This window comes from Notamacropus eugenii, chromosome 6 (assembly GCF_028372415.1).
Source record: "Notamacropus eugenii isolate mMacEug1 chromosome 6, mMacEug1.pri_v2, whole genome shotgun sequence".
Taxonomy (NCBI): Eukaryota; Metazoa; Chordata; class Mammalia; order Diprotodontia; family Macropodidae; genus Notamacropus; species Notamacropus eugenii.
Window position 1 is genome coordinate 127,882,967 of NC_092877.1, and position 19,948 is coordinate 127,902,914.

At 36.2% G+C, this 19,948-nt stretch overlaps 1 long non-coding RNA gene across 2 annotated transcripts in view; it reads right to left on the reverse strand.

Moving 5' to 3' along the window:
• LOC140511795 (uncharacterized) overlaps positions 1-19,948 on the reverse strand; it is a 42,713-nt gene that overhangs the window by 12,956 nt on the left and 9,809 nt on the right. Inside the window, exon 5 of one of the 2 annotated variants that reach the window (XR_011969674.1) lies at positions 18,528-18,633. The exons of the other annotated variant lie outside the window; for it this stretch is intronic. This is a non-coding gene — a long non-coding RNA (uncharacterized lncRNA). Of the gene's footprint in view, positions 1-18,527; positions 18,634-19,948 lie in introns of those variants that run through there. 2 annotated transcript variants of the gene reach the window in all.

Here is a 19,948-nt window from a genome sequence, read left to right on the forward strand (position 1 = left end):
AATTTTTGGACACTTTTTAAAAGGCATTTTCCTTGAAGTTCATGTTAGACTAGATGTTTTCTCTAGGGTCTGTGAAATCTGAACTATTTTTTTTAATTGTTAAGATGTTTACATTTTTAGTACAGTAAATATCAGTACCACATAAATTATCATATCACATAGATATCAGTACTACATAAATTTAAAAAAAATCCTCTTTTGGTGAAACCTTCAATGATTTTTAAGAGTATAAAGAAATCTTGGGACTAAAAAGATTGAAAACTTCTAGACTAGACAGACTTTGAAGTCCCTTCCAACTTTGGGGTCTGTGATTCTATGATTCCCTTGAAACTTGTAAGGTTTTGAGGTAGAGGAAGTGGCAGGGTTGGTGGTTCTAGTGGAGGCAAGATGCAGTTATCTTGGAGGTAAAATTCTTTTCTGGCAAGCCCATAAAAGCATGTGGGCAAGGTGGAAAGACACTATTAAAAGAGTAGAGTGTAAAGATATTTTACCAGTTTAGTCAATACGTAATCAGTATGGAAGGTTGATGTCCATTCTTTGTTTTCAAAGAGAAACAGACAACATAGGACGATGTCTTAACTTGCACACAAATTGAATTTAAGTGAGGCCGAATTGCACAAAGTTATCAGCCTTACTTTCTCTTCCAGAGTTCTCAAAGTCCAGTGGCAAAACAAATGTCAGAATGACTGGTGATGGCCTGTGATTCAGTAGATAACCTTGGCATCCTTGATGTCTGACCGGGCTCAAAGCACTCCACAGAGTCTGCTTCAACCACCTTCATAGGAATTGGGACAAATTGTTCTCATCCACCCACTCCCTGGGAAGTCTTCACATGTTTGGAATAGATATTCCCCCTACCTCACAGATGGGCTTGTGGTCGGTCAAGTATCCTCAAACTGGTTTAGTCCATTTGCTCCGGACAATTTTTCCCAGGTGTGGCTGCTATGCATGCTACAGCTTCTTGAAGCACAATTGAGAGTTGGGGAAGAGGTGGACACCACAGGTGAATGAGTAGCTCTAACCAAAGGTGAATGAGCAACCCTGAAAAGGGCTCAGTATACCTTCACACCAGAAGTGCTAGTCCTCTTTGAAAAACCCATATACCTCAATAGGGAGGGTCATATTCTTTCAGACAACTCAGTTTCTGGATATAGAAAGTAGGATGTGTATAATGGGATTTAAAAATCTTCTCAGCCACCCATTGATAAGCCTCTGGTGGGGCTAGTGAGAGAGGCTTTATTAGGGGAGGCTTATTTTGTATGAAGCCCCATACCTTTTGCTGATTGCTAATGAGGCACTGGGTCACAAGGGATATACTCTGAGGTGAGGTTTTGCTTTGGGGCTTAGTTTTTGGAAGAAGGTTTGTGTACCAGATGAGATCCTCGGCAGCCCGTTTAAGAACCACCCCCTCTGAAAACCCAGATGTTGGTGTTTTTCTCTCTGGTAATGACATATGTATTGCCTATGGTCAGACGGTTTGAAAGCCCTGTCTGTTGGTTCTGCTTGTATTTTCTCTGTTGGTACATGTGTTTGATTTAAGTGATAGTTAATTCATCAGAAGTTGTCTTCCTTTTAGAAAAGTAGATCTAAGAGCCTGTGCAGCAGGCCCGCCTGTGTATGCCAGGGTGCTTACTGTTATAATATGATACCTTCGTTAAATGAATTACTCTAAGGCCTGTTCCTTCTGCACTCTTATTCAGTAATCTTTGGTTCCTGAAGCTAAAAAGAAACCTCAGTCATGTGGGGGAAGAATACAAGCTTAGAGTGTCTTTCTTGGTCTGTTAATTTTGTTTGCAGAAAGATTCTTTCACCTGCACAGGGTATTTCATTTACAACTCAATAAGGTCTGGTCTGAAAGTTCTTTCTGTGTGTAAAGCAGGACAAATTTTATGATAGCTATTTCCTAGGAAATTATAAAGTCATTGAGGTCAAGTTTAACATAGTAACTTAAATGTAGTAGGAGCTAAATCAGTATTTTTTCAATGGAATTCATTTTTCCATTTACTTCCAAATTTTGTTTTGTATCTTAGATGTTTGATGTTGAAGACTGGTTATGATTTAAGTGAGATATATAAAGAGTTCCTGGGATAACCATTTTTCTAGCTAACAGTTTTGTACCTTTGTTTGCAAGGAGTTGGAGGAGTGAACACAGCCATCTATAACATCTATTTTATTTTATTTTTTAAACATTAGGTCTCCTCATTTTGCCCAGGATGATTGACATTGGAACTTTAACCTACCCCATTTTTATTTAAATGGGCAGCTTTGTCCTTCAAGGCCCTTCGAAACCAAAAAATTCACCATATTAATTAAGAATTTACTATAGGCAACCTATTTGCATAGCCCTACTACACCTCAGAACTCCCCAGCTCAAGTGATGCACCAGAATCAGACTTCTAGGTAGATTGGGATTACAAGTGTATACCGCCATACCCACGTATAACATCTATTTTAGTCTAGCTGACAAGGTACTATCTGGGATTGAGAAAAAATAATTATTTAGCATACATGGCAAGTGTTGACTCTTTGATGAACATAGTGGAGAAATGACACATAAATATATAACTGCATCGAGTAATTTTCCCATACCCCAGAATTCCTGAATTATATACACACACATAAATATATATACATATGTATACATACACGCCTATATATGTATGTATGTGTGTTTGTGTATACAGAATAGTTGAATCTCAGAGCTATAAGGAACATGAGAGACCATTTAATCATCCATCCCATCCCTGAATAAGGATATTCTCTATATCATACCTGGCAAATGATCATTTAGCTTTGGCTTGAGGTATCCAATTAAAGAGAAGCTATTATCTCTAAAAAAGAAGTTCATTATATTTTTTGGTAGCTATAGTCAGTAGGAAAGCTTTCCCTATGTTGCTCAGAAAGTTTCTCTGAGTGTCTATCTCTTCTGTTCCTCCTTCCCTCTCAATATTTCTCTCTCCCTCCCTCTATTTCTCTCCCCCTTCCTTCCTTTCTCTCTCTCCCTTCCCTTTCTCTCTCCTTCCCTCTTTCTCTCTCTCCTTTTTCTCTCTACCCCTACCCCTCTTTCTCCCATCCTCCTTCCATCTCTCTCCCCTTCCTTCCTTCTTTCCTTCCTTTCTCTCTCTTTTCTCTCTTTCTCTCACCTTCTTTCCTCCCCTTCTCTCTCCTTCCCTTTCTCTCCTTCTTCCTTCCTCTTTTTTCTGTCTCTACCCCTCTTTCTCCTACCCTCTCTCCATCTCTCTACCTTTCCCTTTCTCTCTCATCCCCCCTCTCTCTCTCCCATCTCCTTTTCCCCCCTCCCTTGTTTACTGACTACCTACTACGTACTGAATTAAGCCTAAATTCTATAACCTTCCCCTCCAACATAGCAAAGTGTGTGGGCATAATGGGAAGAAAAATTGCCTATATAGTTACATGACCTTTATTCAGATTCTGTCTCTTTTTTATTTTGAGTAACCTGGAGCAAGTCATTTAATATCCATATTATTCAGTTTTATTGTCTCTAAAATGAAGGGTTTGGACTAGAGGACCTCTAATGCCTCCTCTAGCTCTGCATCTATGATTTTTTTTCCATTGCCCTGTGCTTCCCCACTCCCAACTACTCCTCTACTGATCTTCTTTATGCTGTAGTCAAACTAGTCTATTTTTTGTCCCCTGAATGCATCCCATGCTTGCCCTTCTCTGTGTTTTTGCTCAACTTGTTTCTACCCCCTAAAGTACTCTTCTCCACTGTCTTTATGTGTCAGAATATACTCTATCTATTATGGCCTATTTTAAATGCTACCTCCTTACTCATATCAAACACTCAAAAAATCATCAGTTAAATGTTGAGCTTACAGAAGATAAAGGTTTGAAGACCAAATAAAGTACTGATAGAATTTTTTTAATAGAAAAATTCTTTAGTATGTTCTTTTCTAACACTGTCATGACTAGAAAAAAATGAGTTTAAGATTGTGGCTAATTAAGAGCTCAGATATCATTTCTGACTGGAGATGTCTCAGCAAGATTCCTCTCATAAACACTAAATTTAAAAGGTAGGACAAATTAGCAGACCAACAAAAAGAAGTCTTTACAAGACATTTTGTTGAGGTGTTGTAAACATACCTTTGCTGAACCACTACATTTCCTTTTTTCTCCTTTAACAATTCATTTTAATATTGTCAGCTGTGACAAATATTGTCATTTGAATTCTAGAATGGTTTGCCTTTACATTCTCTAGCTCATTTTACAGATGAAAAGCTGAGACAAACAGAGTTGTCACTTGTCTATGGTCACACAACTAGTATGTGTCTGAGGCCAAATTTGAACTCGGGCAGATGAATCTTCCTGACTTCAAGCCTATGACCCTATCCATTGTGCCACCTAGCTGTTCTTTTTATTGAATAAGGCACAATAAATATAATATATTAAAATTTAAATATAATTAATTTTAAAATAAACATTTGCAGTTTTAACAACTATAAAATTTTATTTTAAAATATAAAAAAATTATTTTCCATAGAAAAACAGATGGAAGGTTAGACTTGATTTCCACACCCCTCTCAAATTATCAGGTGCATACAGCTGTATTTACAAATTTTATTCTCCCAACAAAATATAAACTCCTTGAAGGTAATGTGGTATAGTGGATAAAACACTAGATTTAGAGTCGGGAAGATCTGGGCTCAATCCTCAACTCAGATCCTTACTAGCTATGTTACTCTGAACAAGTCATTTCTCTTTGAGCCTCAGTTTCCTCATCAGCAAAGTTATGAGACAGATATGTGTTATCCAAAAGGAAGGACTAGTTTTTTTTTTTTTTAATTATAGCTAGCACTATATTTCTTCACTCTTTTTTTTTTCTGTTGAGCTTTGATGATGTAAGGAATTCTCAGCATAGTAACCCTCTACACTGAGGAAGATCAATAGCTCCTCTGTAATATATCATCCCAGATAGTTTACTGGGGACACTGAGAAGTTACAGCATTTCCATGATTATACTTTAAGTAAGCAGAGAAAAGCCTTGAAACCAGGTCTTCTAAACTATAAGACTTACCCACTATCCACTCATTCCATGCAGTTTTTCTAGCCTTGCACACAGAAAACACTTTAAAATGCTTGTTAGATTGAATATGAATAGTGAGTATAAGTAGATTTTAGTATACTACAAACAATGACTTGCATGAAAGAAGTGTTGCAAAATAAATAATAATGATGATAACGATAATGATGATGATGACAGACTGCTAAATCTAGAGTCAGGAAAGTCTACGTTCAAATTGGTTTTAAATACTTAACTAACCATGTGATTGTGGATAAATCATTCAACCTCCGTTTTTTTCAGTTTCCTCATCTGCAAAATGGGGATAATAATGCAACCTATTTCTACAGGTTTTGTGAGGATCAAATGGGCTAAAGGGGTCTGTAAACCTTGTTATAATCATTATCATCATCATCTAAGATCATTCATCCAGTGGATCTGGGTCAGGCATGTAAAAAGAATGAGACACAGCAGATAGTCTGAGTGCTGCATTATTGCTCTAGGAAAGCATAAAGAGAGTGATGAAAAGACAAAGTAAAAAATAATTGGAAACTAAATAATCTAATTCTAAACAATGAGTGGGTCAAACAATAAATAATAGAAACAATCAATATTTCATCAAAGGGAATGACAATAATGAAATAACGTACTAAAACTTATGGGATGCAGCCGAATCAGTTCTTAGGGGAAATTTTTTACGTATGTAAATGCTTACATCAATAAAGCAGAGGAAGAGAAGATCAACAAATTGGGCATGCAACAAAAAAGCTAGAAAAAGAACAAATTAAATATCTTCAACTAAATACTAAATTAGAAATTCTGCAAATCAAAGAAAAAAATTATAAAATTGAAAGGAAGAAAAATATTGAAATGGTAATAAAATTAAGCTAGTTTTATGAAAAAACACAATAAAATGGCTAAACTTTTGTTTGATTTGATTATTTAAAAAAATGAAGAAAATCAAATTATAAGCATAAAAAATGAAAAGGGAGAATTCACTACCAATGAAGAGGAATTAAAGGAATATTTAGGAGTTGTTTTGCCCAATTGTATGCCAATAAACCTGACAATCTAAGTGAAATGGATGAATAGTTACAAAAATATAAATTGTTCTTATTAAAAGAAGAGGAAATAGAATACTTAACCCATTTTAGAAGAGAAATTGAACAAACTATTAATGAACTTTCTAAGAAAAAATTCTCCAGGGCCGAGTGGATTTACAAATGAAATTCTATCAAACATTTTAAAAAAACAGTTAATTCCAATACTGTATAAATAATTTGGAAAAATAGGCAGTCCTGACAAATTCCTCTTATGACACAAATATGGTACAATACCTAAACCAGGAAGATCCAAAACAGGGAAAGAAAATTATAAACCCATTACCCTAATGAATATTGACGAAAAAAATGTTAAGTAAATTATTATCAAAGAGATTACAACAATTATTGCAAGGATAATACACTATGACCAGGTAGAATTTATACCAGAAATGCAAAGCTGGTTCAATATTAGGAAAACCATCAGAGTAATTGACCATATTAATAATAAAACTAACTGATATCACATGATTATCTCAGTAGATGCAGAAAAAGCTTTTGACAAAATACCATACCCCTTCCTATTAATGAAAGAGCATAGGAACAAATTGAGTTGTACTTAAAATGATAAGCAGTATATATCTAAAACTATCAGCAAGCATTATATGTAATGGAAACAAGCTAGAAGCATTCCCATTAAGATCAAGAGTGGAACAAGCATGTCCATTATCATCACTATTATTCAATGTTGTACTAGAAATGTTAGTTTTAGCAGTAAGAGAAGAAAAAGAAATTAAAGGTATTAGAGTAGGCAATGAGGAAAGAAAACTATCACTCTTTGCAGATTATATGAAGGTATTCTTAGAGAACTCTGGAATATCAACTAAAAAACTACTTGAAACAATTAGCAACTTTAGGAAAGTTGTAAGATATAAAATAAACCCACATAAATCATTGACATTTCAATATGTTACTGACAAAGCCCAACAGCAAGAGATAGAAAGAGAAATTCCATTTAAAGTCACTGTAGACATAACAAAATGTTTGGGAGTCAAGTTTGCTATGACAAACCCAGGAACTATGTGAACACAATTGCAAAACACTGTTCACACAAATAAAGTTAGATCTAAACAACTGGAAAATATCTATTGCTCATGATTAGGCTGAGTTTATATAATGAAAATGACAGTTCCACCTAAATTAATTTACTTATTCAGTGCCATATCTGTCAAGCTACCAAAAATATTATATAAATTTAGGAAAAATAACAACAAAATTCACCTGGAAGAAAAAAAGGTCAAAAATATAAAGGGAAATTAATAAAAAGAAAATTCAAAGGAAGGTGGACTAGCTGTATCAGATGTACAATTATATTATAAAGCAGAAATTATCAAAATTACTTGATACTGGCTAAGAAAAAGAGTGGTAGATAAGTGGAATAGGTTAGGAACACAAGACACAATAAAAAATGACTGTAGTGGGCTACTGCTTGATAGACCTAAAGATTCCGCCTTCTGGGATAACAACTCCCTATTTGACAAAAACTGCTGGTAAAACTGGAAAATAGTATGGCAGAAACTCGGCATAGACCAGTATCTCACGCCCTATACAAAGGTAAGGTCAAATTGGGTATATGATTTAGACATAAAGAGTGACAGCCACAAACAAATTAGGAGGGCAGGGAATAATTTACCTGTCAGATTTATGGAGAAGGAAAGAATCTCTGGCCAAACAAAGATAGAGAACAGTATCAAATGCAAAATGGATTTTTTTTTGTTACATTAAACTAAAAAAATTTTGTACAAGCAAAACCAATGCAACCAAGATTAGAAGGAAAGTAAAAAGCTGGGAAACAATCTTTTTATCAAGTGCCTCTGACAAAGGTCTCATTTCTCAAATATATAGAGAACTGAGTCAAATTTATAAGAATACAAGTCATTCCCCAATGAATAAATAGTCAAAGGATATGAATAGGCGTTTCTCATATCACTAAATCAAAGCTACCTATAGGCATATGAAGTCTAAATCACTTTTGATTAGAGAAATGCAAATCAAAACAGCCCTGAGGTACCACCTCACATCTATCAGATTTCTTAATATGATAGAAAAGAAAAATGATAAATGTTGCAAATGTTGGAAAATTAGAACACCAATGCATTGTTGGTAAAGTTGTGAACTGATCCAACCATTCTGGAGAGCAATTTTGAACTATGCCCAAAAGGCTATAAAACTTTGCAGACCCTTTGATCCAGCAATATCACTACTAGGTCTATATTCCAAAGGATCATAAAAAGGAAAAGACACCACATGTACAAAAATATTATAACAACCCTTTTTTTGTGGTAACAAAGAATTAGAAATTGAGGGTAGAAATTGAAGGAATATCTATCAATTGGGGAATGACTGAATAAATTGTGATATATGAATATAATGGAATACTATTATAAGAAATGATGAGAGGCAGATTTTGGCAAAACCTGGAAAGACCTACGATGCAGAGTGAAGTGAGCAGAGCCAAGAGAACATTGTACACAGTAACAGCAATATTGTGTGATGACCAGTTCTGATGGACTTAGCTCTTGTAAGCAATGCAATGATCTAAGACAATTCCAAAAGGCTCCTGATGGAAAAACTATTTTCCAGAGGAAAAAAACTATGGAGTCTGAATGCAGATCAAAGCATACTATTTTCATTTCTTTATTTTTTCTTTCTCATGCTTTTTCCTTTTTTGTCCTGATTCTTCTTTCACAATATGACTAATGTGAAAGCATGTTTAACATGCTTGTACATTTATAACCTATATTAGATTGCTTGCTGTCTTGAGGAGGAAAGGGAGGGAGAAAAATTTGGACCTCAAAATCTTACAGAAATGAATATTGAAATGCATTTTTACATGAAATAGGAGGAGAATGAAATACTATTAAGTGAAAAAAAGAAAGCACAAAGTGCTAGAGGAAGACTTTTGGGGCACCAAATAAATCATCAGAATTTATGGAAGTGTATGGAGTAAAACTGCAATAGAGTATGCAGACAAGGATGGGTTTTTTATGTGCATTGCTTGAGGGGCTACCCCATTACTGAGACCATGTGTGCATTGAAGTTTTGAAGTATTTAATTATAGTAAAGCGGAGGTCAATGATAATATAAAATAATAAAAGCTTCCTAGTATAGTGAAACCTCCTAGGGACATATAAATTTAATGTAGAATTTTAGTGAGAATTAGAGAAAACAAGAGCTTGAAGAATGCTTCTTTTAAAAGAAGTCTGTTGCATGTGATTAGAAATGATCTGCATAGTAGTGATATCCTACATTGGTGTTTCTGTGACCAAAAGAAAAGGAAAGGAGGAAGGAAAGGAAGAGAGAAAGACAGAGATAGACGGAGGAGGAGGAGAAAAAGAAGAAGAAAAAGAAGAGGAGGAGGAGCAAGGAGAAGAAGAAGAAAAGGAGAAGGAGAAAGAGGAGAAGGAGGAAGGAAGGAAGGAAGAAGGGAGGGAAGGAAGGAAAACCAAGATCAAGGAATTAGATCTATCACAAAGATGGCACATTATTTCAGCCACAACCCATGCTAGCAGCTTCCCCAAAATGCATCTATATGGATACCTTTTCTTTCCTTTCCTCATTTTAGTCTCATTTTTACATGGTTAGTGGCTCAACCTGTGTCACGGCCTCCAGTGTTTTTTCCTTTTCAATTGCCAACAAGTTTGCTGTCCCTGACATGTGCATGCCCAACTATTTATTGTGAATCTTCTTCCTTCCCCTTCTTCTTGGATAGTTTCCACCATGCTGCATGTCACATGTCATCAGTAGGTGATGACACTAAATTGATTTCCATAAAGAACATTTTCTAGAAGAAAATATTAGGAGTTGGACTTTCTGATATCTCCACAGCAGCTGGGATAAACATTTATGTTTACAAACTTTTTTTTATTGAATAGCATATGCATTCCTCCCAGAATGTCTGTTGAACAAAAAGTAATTAGTTTGAGAGAGATAAACTTGACTTTAAGAATGCCAGGCCTAGAGGCCTGTGTGGGCTACCCGAGTCTTCTTACCTCACCTCCGAGGTCTTCGGTTGGCCAAAACCGGATGCTCATATGAGAGAAAGGACATTCCAGAGTCGAACAAGGGTTGAACTTTATTTCAGGGTCTCGGTTACAAGTGCAGGGGGGTCTTCCTTAGGAGGAAGAAGGGGAGATTTCCTAAGGAGGCTAAGATCTTAAGGGATTGGAAGTAGAAGTACAAGCGGGGAGAGAGGGGGAGGGGAGAGAGGAAAGAAGAAAAGCGGAGCCTACTGTCCTCTTGGCTCCTCACGTGCTAAGCGAGCTTTCAGGCTTCCTCAATCCTACTTAACCTTCAGCCGCATAGTTTGCATCTGAATACCTAGCTGTTAGGTAACTAGGTGTGCCCAGATCCGGGACAATCTCGAGGGCGGGGGGATCTCTCTCCCATCACATTTCTCATGGGAAGAGGCGGAATTACTCGAGATAGCTCTGTTCACCTCGATTCCCTGCCGTTTCCTGGGGGGGTCTCGTGAGAGCTCTAAGATTTAGAAGCTCCCACCTTTACCCGCCTGAGACTGTCCACACGGAATTGAGCTTCCAATCCCAACATAAGAATAATTCTATTTTCATGTCATTTTCAAATTTACAAAGTAATTTATTCACAACGACTCTTTAACATAGGTCTTCATTTATAGATGAATAAATCGAGGCTCAGAGAGCTAAAATGATCTTACTAGAACCACAGAGTGAGTCATAACAGTCAGAGTTTGGATTCATCTATGTTGATTTCAGGTCCAGTGTTCTTTCCATCATACAAGGTTTTGTCTTTTATATTTTTAGGGGAGGAAATGTAACTAGCAAGTAAGCTATGAGAACCACCTGGGGAGCAGCTAGTGTTCTGGAAGTTATCACTGTTTCCAGTACTATCACTAACATTTTTGGAAGGACATTGATGAATTGGAGGGGATCCGGAGGAGTGTGACCAGCATGGTGAGGTTACTGGAAAGCTTGTCATACAAGAATCATTTGAAAGAGCTTAGATATTTAGCCTGAAGAAGAAAAGTTTTCAAAGCAACTTGACAGATGTCTGTGAAGTGCTGTCATGCATAAGAGGGATTCATCTTGTTCTGACTGACCCTAGAAGGCAGAGCCAGGAGTATTGGTTAAAGATGGAAAAGAAGCAGCTTTCAGAGGTGATATGAGGACAATCATTCTAATAATTAGAATCATCCAAAAGCGTAATGAGTTGCCTCAGGAAGCTGGAAATTTTCTGTAACTGGAAGTGTTCAATTTGGAGGCTAGGTGACCATTTATATGTTGATTTATTCAACAAATACTTTTTGAGCATCTGGTTTGCTTAAGTCACTATACTAACTCCTGAGACTCAAAGATATTTAGGCTTGAGGCAAGGAAAAACTTTCTAAAAATTAGCATTGTCCATAAATACAATGGGCTCTCTTAAGGAAAAGGTAGGTTCCCCTATAGCAGAGATTTTTCAGGAAAAGCTGGCCGACCCTTTGTCAGGCGTATTGTAGTGGGAGTTTTTGTTGAGATATGGGTTGAAGTTGGTGATTTCTGAGTTTCCTACTCAATCTGGATTCTAAGAAAGGGAGGGAATGGATGGAGGGAGGGAGAAAGAGAAGGAGGGAGAGAGACAGTGACAGAGAGACATGCTCTCTACCTTCACAATTACATCGTCTCGATCATTAAGAATTGGGGATGTTGTAGAAAAGAATCCTATTCAGGTAGACAGGGGACTAAATAACATTGGAAGTCTCTTTAAGACTAGAGTCCATGATCTTTGCATTCCATTTGCAGCTACACTTTGCATCATCCCAAGTTCCTAATGAAAAGGTTGTCTCAGAACAGATTTATATCTAGGATTTTCTGTACATGGTACAAATGATAGGGTTTGGGAAGGGGGTTAGGCACATCTGAGATGAGGCTTCCAGTTCAGTGAAAGCATACCTTGGGGCATCACATGGTTTTTAACCTGCTAAAGAAGAAAATGCCTCCGGACAAGGCCATTATTGTTTCTTCCTAAGTAACAATGTGAGCCAGTCAAGAGGGAAAGTGCATCCCTGGGCAGTGCTGTTATCATTCTCAATATTTTCTACACTCATCACTTTTAATAGCTCTATACCTTCACACTACACCTTCTTGGAAGGGAGAAGAAGCAGTGATTCAGTGTGTATAATAACCATGCTTCTCTTTCCTCCCCAGTATGCTTTCCCATAAAGAATTGAGGATTTTGTTTGTTTCTCTGTGTTTTCTGAGATCTAAAACTAGCAATGCATGGGCTAAAGACCTCTAAGAATTCTGGACAGTTGGTCGTCCTTTAGGGACCTTACTAAACCATAAATTGAAGTTGTGTGTTTCCCCAGACACATTCTTAAATGCTGCTTGTTACCTCTGCCAAAACTCAAAAAAGCTATCCTCTTTCAGATGAAAATCACTCTCCATCAAACCGCAACAAGGCTTTAAAAGCTTCCCTATCCTCTGTCTGCCTGAAGCCAGAGCTGCTTTCGTGGTCCTCCTGTGAAACCAATCCCATCTGCTGAACTGCCTACTAGGAAGACTTTCAATTTAGTGGGTTAATGGAAAATATGCTTTAAATGGTGTGGCACTCCAGGATTGCCCAGCTCAAAGCAAAAGAAAACCAAAATAGCTGAGGTTTCTCTTTTCTCTCTCAGTGGTGCAACAGCAACCGCAACTTAAACCTTTGAGAAAAAGCCCCAAAAGTCTGAGGCACACACAAAATTTGTTCACATTCAGCTTGCCTCCCAGAACATTCCTCTAGAGAAAATATCGAAGAAATTGGAAACGACTGCTCATTCTCATACTGTCCCTCCCTGGAAGTCAATTATCGTTAACAGTAACAGTTCAAAACCCGCAAAATATATACGAGTCCACTTACTAGTTATAGCTTTGGGAAGAATTTGAGCATTGTTTACCCATTTGTATTCTGTGGAGCAGGGGGCAGTAACTTCTGACATCTCCTACAAAGGTGGGGCTTGAGACGGTCTTCACCTTGCTAGACCAATTATGCCCCCCACCCCCACCCCTAATACACACTGAAGCCAGCTAGGTACTATGGATGAATGTTCTTTATGAGTTGTCTCCAGAGTCCATCAAGGTGACACCAATAGGCCAAATTCTATTCACAGGATAAAAGCCATACTGAGCAGAAAAGAAGAACTCAAAGAGGAGGGAGGGTGTTTAAGTTTGCAAACCTAAGAGTTAGCTGCCCTAGACTGTTAAATCTTTTAATAGCTTCATCCCTTCCTCCTGCCATTTTAGAATCTACAAGTTCTCAAAAGCTTCCAATTATTTCTGACTCAGCCCTCCATGACTGAGGCCCCTCTCCACCCCCTGTATTATTAACCCACTTGGTACCACAGATGCCATCTCTCCACAGTATGCTTCTAATTGTATTTGAAGGATCAAACATGAGCATATTTAGTGGGTTATTATTATTATTTTTTTATTTTACTCTTCCTGACCTTGAGATGACAAGAGGTTGTTGAGCCAAAATGACTTTGGCAGATGTGGACAGGTATTATAGGGTCAGGAACTCTGAGAAAGAGTCATGTTCAACCCTAGAATAGCTGACTAGGCATCACACCACGTAATCTGTAATTCTTAGGATAGTTTTGAATAGAGAGGGAGGAGACCCAGGTCAGACTAGCAGTTTTGATACCAACCATGTAGGTATCATGTGCTACCATGTGCAAGTCATTTACAGTCTCTGAGGCTCAGTTTCCTCATATGTAAAGAAGGGATAAAGTTATTAGCACTACTCTTATTTTGAAGAGATTGTTGTGAAGAGATTACATGGAAAGCTATAAAGAGCAACTGAAGTTTTTAATTATTATTATTTAAATTATATAAATGAGAGGAAGCACTGCACAGTGTTTAAAGAGTTAGGAAATCCTTGTTTCCTGTCCTGCTTCTGAAACATACTGGCTGTATGAATCTAGGGGAAAAAAACAAAACAGAAATCTTCACTTATCCTCTCAGTGCCCAAGGCAGCTTTCTGAATCTATAAGTTGCTGAAAAGGTTCCAACTTGCATTAGTAGAGGGAATTTCCTATATCAACAAAAACACATGACCACATAAAATCCCCAAGATTTAATAACTTAAAAGTACGCTAAGACTGTTGGGAGACATTGAATATAAATATGAATTATCACTATATACATGCTATTATTCTGAGTCATTATGGTGTTGTGGATAGTATAATGGCCTGGAAGTCAGAAGACCTGGTTATACTTTTGATTCTACCAATAACCTTGTTGTCTGACTTTGGGCGAGCCATGTCACCTCTTTGGGTCTTGGATTCTTTACCACTTGAATAAAAAGTTGGATTATGTGACCATTCATTTATTCATAATTTTCTGCATATTCCAGTAGTGTGTAAACTCGTCAAGGGCAGAAACTTTCATTTTTTTCTTTGTCTCATGAACAGTGCTTAGAACCCAATTCCTTACATGTTTGTTGAATAGAATTGAATAATTCCCCTTAGCTATTTTTAGAAGTTAAATATACCCAAAATGTCTGGGGGGGAGGCATGAGGAGAATTACACAGGTAGATATGTTAATATGTATGGGTAGATATGATCATATAACATACATCGTATGATCGCCTATTATTATAATTTTTCTGTATAATAGATTTTCATAGTATCCAAAGTGGGACTAGAATTTTAAAATTATGTGGATGCTTTTGTAATGTTTCTAGATTCCAGGATTCAATAAATGTTTGTTGAATTGTGCCTACATAGTTGCCTTATAGGGATGAGCCTCTTTTCATTTCAAGGCTCAAAACTAGTCTTCATTCATATACTTTCATTTGTCTGGAGTTTTCCTCCTTTTTTGCATTTGCCTACATTATCCTGAAGGCACCAAAGAGGCAGGGAATATGAGTCTTATGCAGTCTGGAGTTCAATATAAACTTTTTAATAACTGGAATCTCTAGGGGGAAAAAATTAAATGTGCCAAGGACTCACCTTTATGTCAAATATTAACAGTTTTGCCATCACTTTATCTAAATAATCAACAAAATAAATTATTTGTGGCATTTGTGGCATTTTTAGCATTTGCTTATTCCTGAGGTATAAATAACCACATGAAATACCACATAAATAACCACAATGAAAATTTAATAATTGCTTTCTCATGACAGATGAGACTTATAACATAACATCTCTGTGTGCAGCCCTAGGGCATTAATATAAGTCAAGACCTCAAAAAGGTAAATCTATTAAAACAAAGGCAGACAACTGCCTTGCTGAGAACCCCAGAAGAGAATATGAAAACAGTTGGAAAGTACACCTCGGCTGCGACATGAGCAGTGAAGGTGCAGTGTCTTATGAATGATCATGAAGTCAAAGGTTCAGTGAAAGGACAGGAGTGATGACTAAATGGTCATTGAGGTCTCCTAGTGATCATTACACTCATTGTGTTGCCACGTGATTATACGAAGCAAAAACTGACTCTACTAGGAACAGGATAGCAATCTAGCAGGACAAGATTGCTGTTTCTCCCCTCTGTGACTTTGATACTGGAAGGATGCCAGTTAGCCCTCTTCTTTAAATGGCCTCTGGCTATTGATGCTGGGTGGGAGATAGAAATAGACAGGAATAAGGTCCAAGACATTTTGTTAAATTAAATATTTTGACACTCTTTGTATATTCAACCCTAGACTAAATGAAATGACATGGCTGAGTGCTATGCATAATCCAGGGTGTTACGTGCCAACGTTCATAGCCAACACATGATCTGGAAGCCTTGGTGCTTAGAGCACCACTCAGTGGTTTAGGCAGAGGTTGCACACTGAGTAATTTTTAGCCCCAACAACCTTCTTTTCCACCTCTAGTGCCCATTCAAAGTAGCTGCTCCTGTGTAAGGAAGGAAGCCTACGGGGAATTTCTGCACCTCATAGTATATTTGTGGAAGTTTGTTTAGAAGAATTCAAAAACTGAAATGGTCCTAATTTCTTATGCTACTCAAGTACGGTGAAAATGAGTTGATGTTTTGTAATTTTTTTTGTTTATGTTATATCAATGTATTTATCGGTGTGGGTACTTTCAACATCCATGAAGATTATAACCTCTTCATGGCTTCTTATTCTGAAACACACTTGTCCATATCTTCTAATAAATTCTGTATGGAAGATTACTTAACACATGGACAGTCTTCTTCTGGTTTGTATAGTCCAGCATAACAAAAATGATGCTATCAATCTTTTTATGCCTTCCTTGCTCCTAATATATGAATAATCCCCACTTTGTCATGATGCCCTTGTTGACATGTTTCCCCTATTTTTTTGTGGACAAATAAGCATAGGAAATAAGTTCTGACCTACCTGAAATCCACTATGTCTCTTTCCATTACACAAGTCAAAAGCTATTTAAATAAGGGAGATTTCTATTTTAACTCAACCATTAATATTTGGGGTTTTATTTCAAGATAACTTTTGAAGGTATTGGTTAACTTTGATGAAACTTATTACATTTTAAAATTATAATAAAACACACATTATGATTAATATATGCCAACCTGAAGCAAAATGGCAAGTGACAGATTTTCAAATGTGTCCTTTTTCTGTGACTGGGGTAATTTAGCAAAACAAGAGAGAAATTTATTCGTTCACTTGATATTTCTCAAATGCTTAGAATTTACAAAAATTTGTGCTAGAAACTGGGATGGGGAGTGGAAAAAAGAAATTTTTAAATCAGTTATTAGCCCCTATGAATTTTCAGTGTAGTTGAATATACATTGTGATATAAATAAATACATTATATAGGCTATCGAATAAAATGCTAGGCGTGGCATCAAGAATACTTACGTTCAAATCCTGCCACCAATGTTTATGAGATATGTCAGTCTAGATTATTCACTTAAACTTTATATGCATCGGGTACCTTCTTAGGATTTATCAACCAATTCATAGATGATTTATATAGATGTAATTTACGGCAGCGGAGGGAATTCCCACTTTGGAAGTTTCCCTACAGTTGAGGTACTAGATCTTTCATGTATATTCATTATCTTAAGTGGCACTGGGAAATCAACATCTGATTTTGATGGAAAAGCCTGACCCCAGAATGGGTTGGGAAATTTAGTAGTATATGAAAATCTACTTTCCTAAGCAGAGCTATGATTATAGGGTTCAATTCAAGAAGGAAATCAGGTATGAAATCAATGACAATAAACCACTTTCCTTCTTTTCTTGTAACTTCCCAGTAAGTTTCCAAAGTTAATACTGAGGGGAAAAGTTAAGGCACACCAACAAAATAAACAGAAGAAAACATAATTTTTGCAAATGATAATAAATATGATGCCATGTTCTAGCCCTGAGTAGAGGGACTTTAAAGATCATTTTGGAAAAATTTTAGTTAATGAACTTCCAATGTTCAATCTGAATAACTCAAGTGTGTATATGTGTTTATGTGTGTGTATGTGTATCTATGTGTGAATGTATATATGTATAGAATTTAATAAGTGGTTACCCTGTTCTCATTTGAAACGTTTCAGCATAGGGTAACTATTTCTGAGTTGACCTATTTAATCTGGCTTACCTTTAAGGTCTAATTTCCATATAAGCAAGAACCCATCAATTATAAAATATAACAATAAGCATTTCTGAATAATTTTCAGTTGCAACTAGAAGTTTCATGAGATCCTAAAAGTTCACATTACTTTCAGAATGACTATAACATGACTGGAATTCCAACTGGTTTAAGCTGGCTCTTTGGGATCTAAAGTGATTTCAGAACCTGGTGTCTATATACTATAAAATTCTTAGTTTAAAAAGAAGGTAAAGTCCTAATTTTACTAAAAGGCTGCTCATTTATAGAAATAAGAAAGCGCAAAGCAGGAAGACATATTAGGCCAAATACCACTTTCTCTAATTTTCCCTATTGATTTTTTGCCCACTGGATCCTTAGATATCCCTTTTCTGATCCTTTGAAATCTGTTCTCCCAAATTTTAAGATGGAGCAGCCAATTCTCCCAAAGGTTTTTATCATTCCTATTTCAGCAATCAATACCTCCTTCTTGGTGAGAATCAGGTCTTGGAGAGTAGTTCTCTTTGCTTCCTCCATCTTTCAAAGGATAAAATTACCATAAAGGCAAGCCAAGAAATGATTAGCTGCTCTGCTTTTGGCAGAAACAGAGCTTGAGCAGATGTCCAGATAATTGAAGTTTCCCATCATGCTGTATTAAGCTTAGGAGTTGTTTCCTGAACTCTCATCTATTTCCTCTTTTGATCTAGGTGAATTTTCAAGTTTGGTCAGTGTCAATCTAATTGTCCTTAAGCTAGCATGCCTCTCTTCATATGAGAACAGTTCTACACAAGGATAAAACCTGGATTCTAGAAGGCAAAAATACATTACAAATTAGGCAATTTCTGCTTGCTTACCTAATGTATGCTGTACTATAAAGAGCCACCTTTACTTAACCTTTTTTTTGCTTCTTCAGGTATGTGTATATGCCATGCTTTGCTGATTTATGTTATCCATTAACTTTCTAGAGCATTTCCAATGTCGTCCAAGGGCTCTGGTAATCCTGAAAAATCCAATTAGGAAGTATGCTATGTTGTTTCTTCTTATGAATTTTTGGTTCCTATAATGTGTGCTTATATGCATAAGAATATGACTTTCTCTTTATTATATGTAATCTTTAGGCATAATTCCCTTCAATGTAATACTTTCAAATTGGATGTAATGGCTTTAGGGAATAGTGATGCTACTTGTAAATTTCCCAAGAAATTACAATGACATACCATCTTTGATTTAAAATCAGAAAATTCCGTATTTTGGACTATTTAGAAATCATGGAATATTTAAAAGAAGAGTAGTGCTTAAAATGAGAGAGAACGAGTATATGAAGGAGAAACTAGCATGAATCCAGGCCATCTTTGAAGATTACAATGTCTCTATACTATTTTACCTCAGTCATAATCTACCTAAATTACAAGTTCACAAGGGAATAAGTAAAGTAAAATAAGTAAATGAATAAATAATAAAATAATAAATAAGTAAATAAAATAAGTAAATATAAACACTAAATAAATCCATTCCTTAATTACACTTTATCAAGAACTTTTCCTATGATAAATTCATCCATCCATCCATTCATTCATTTAATGCCCTTCTTTTTAGGGAAAATATATTTTAAAATCCTTGAATAAAAATTTAAAAGGTTAGAAAGGGAAGAGTGGTGATGACAGGGAAGCAAGTTCTTAAATTAGGCTGCAAACTATCTCCTTTCATCTACTAATGCATACCATAACTATAGTTTCAGCCCCCAACTTGTTAAAATATATGCATACATATATGTATATCACAAATACATGCACACATATACATGCAAACATAGCACATATGCCAGACAGATATAAGGATCAATTTCACAAATTCTAACCTAGCAAAATAAAAAATTCCACTGAGGAAATAGTAAGATATGCTGCTCACCACTACTGGTATCAGATTATTTTGACAATCTTCATGTTCTATATTCTTTAGTTTATGCATTTTAACTAAGACTATGACACCTTATGTAACTGCTACTTTGTCCTCGTGCCACAAGGCGTCTCACAGCTAATTCTAGAATAGTGGAGTTAGAGTTAGGAAAAATTGGGTTCATAACTTTCCTTTCACTAGTTATATGACTATGGACAAGTAATTTAGCCTCTCTGACTCTCAATTTCCTTTTATATAAAATGAAGATAATAAAAATAATAAAATTTAACATTAACAACCAACAGTTGTGATGGTGATAGCGATCATTTGTTTTTGTCAGGCTCAAATGAGATAATGTACAAAAATCATTTTTTCTACCTTTAGAAGCACACTATCACTGTCAGTGGTAGTTTATGCTG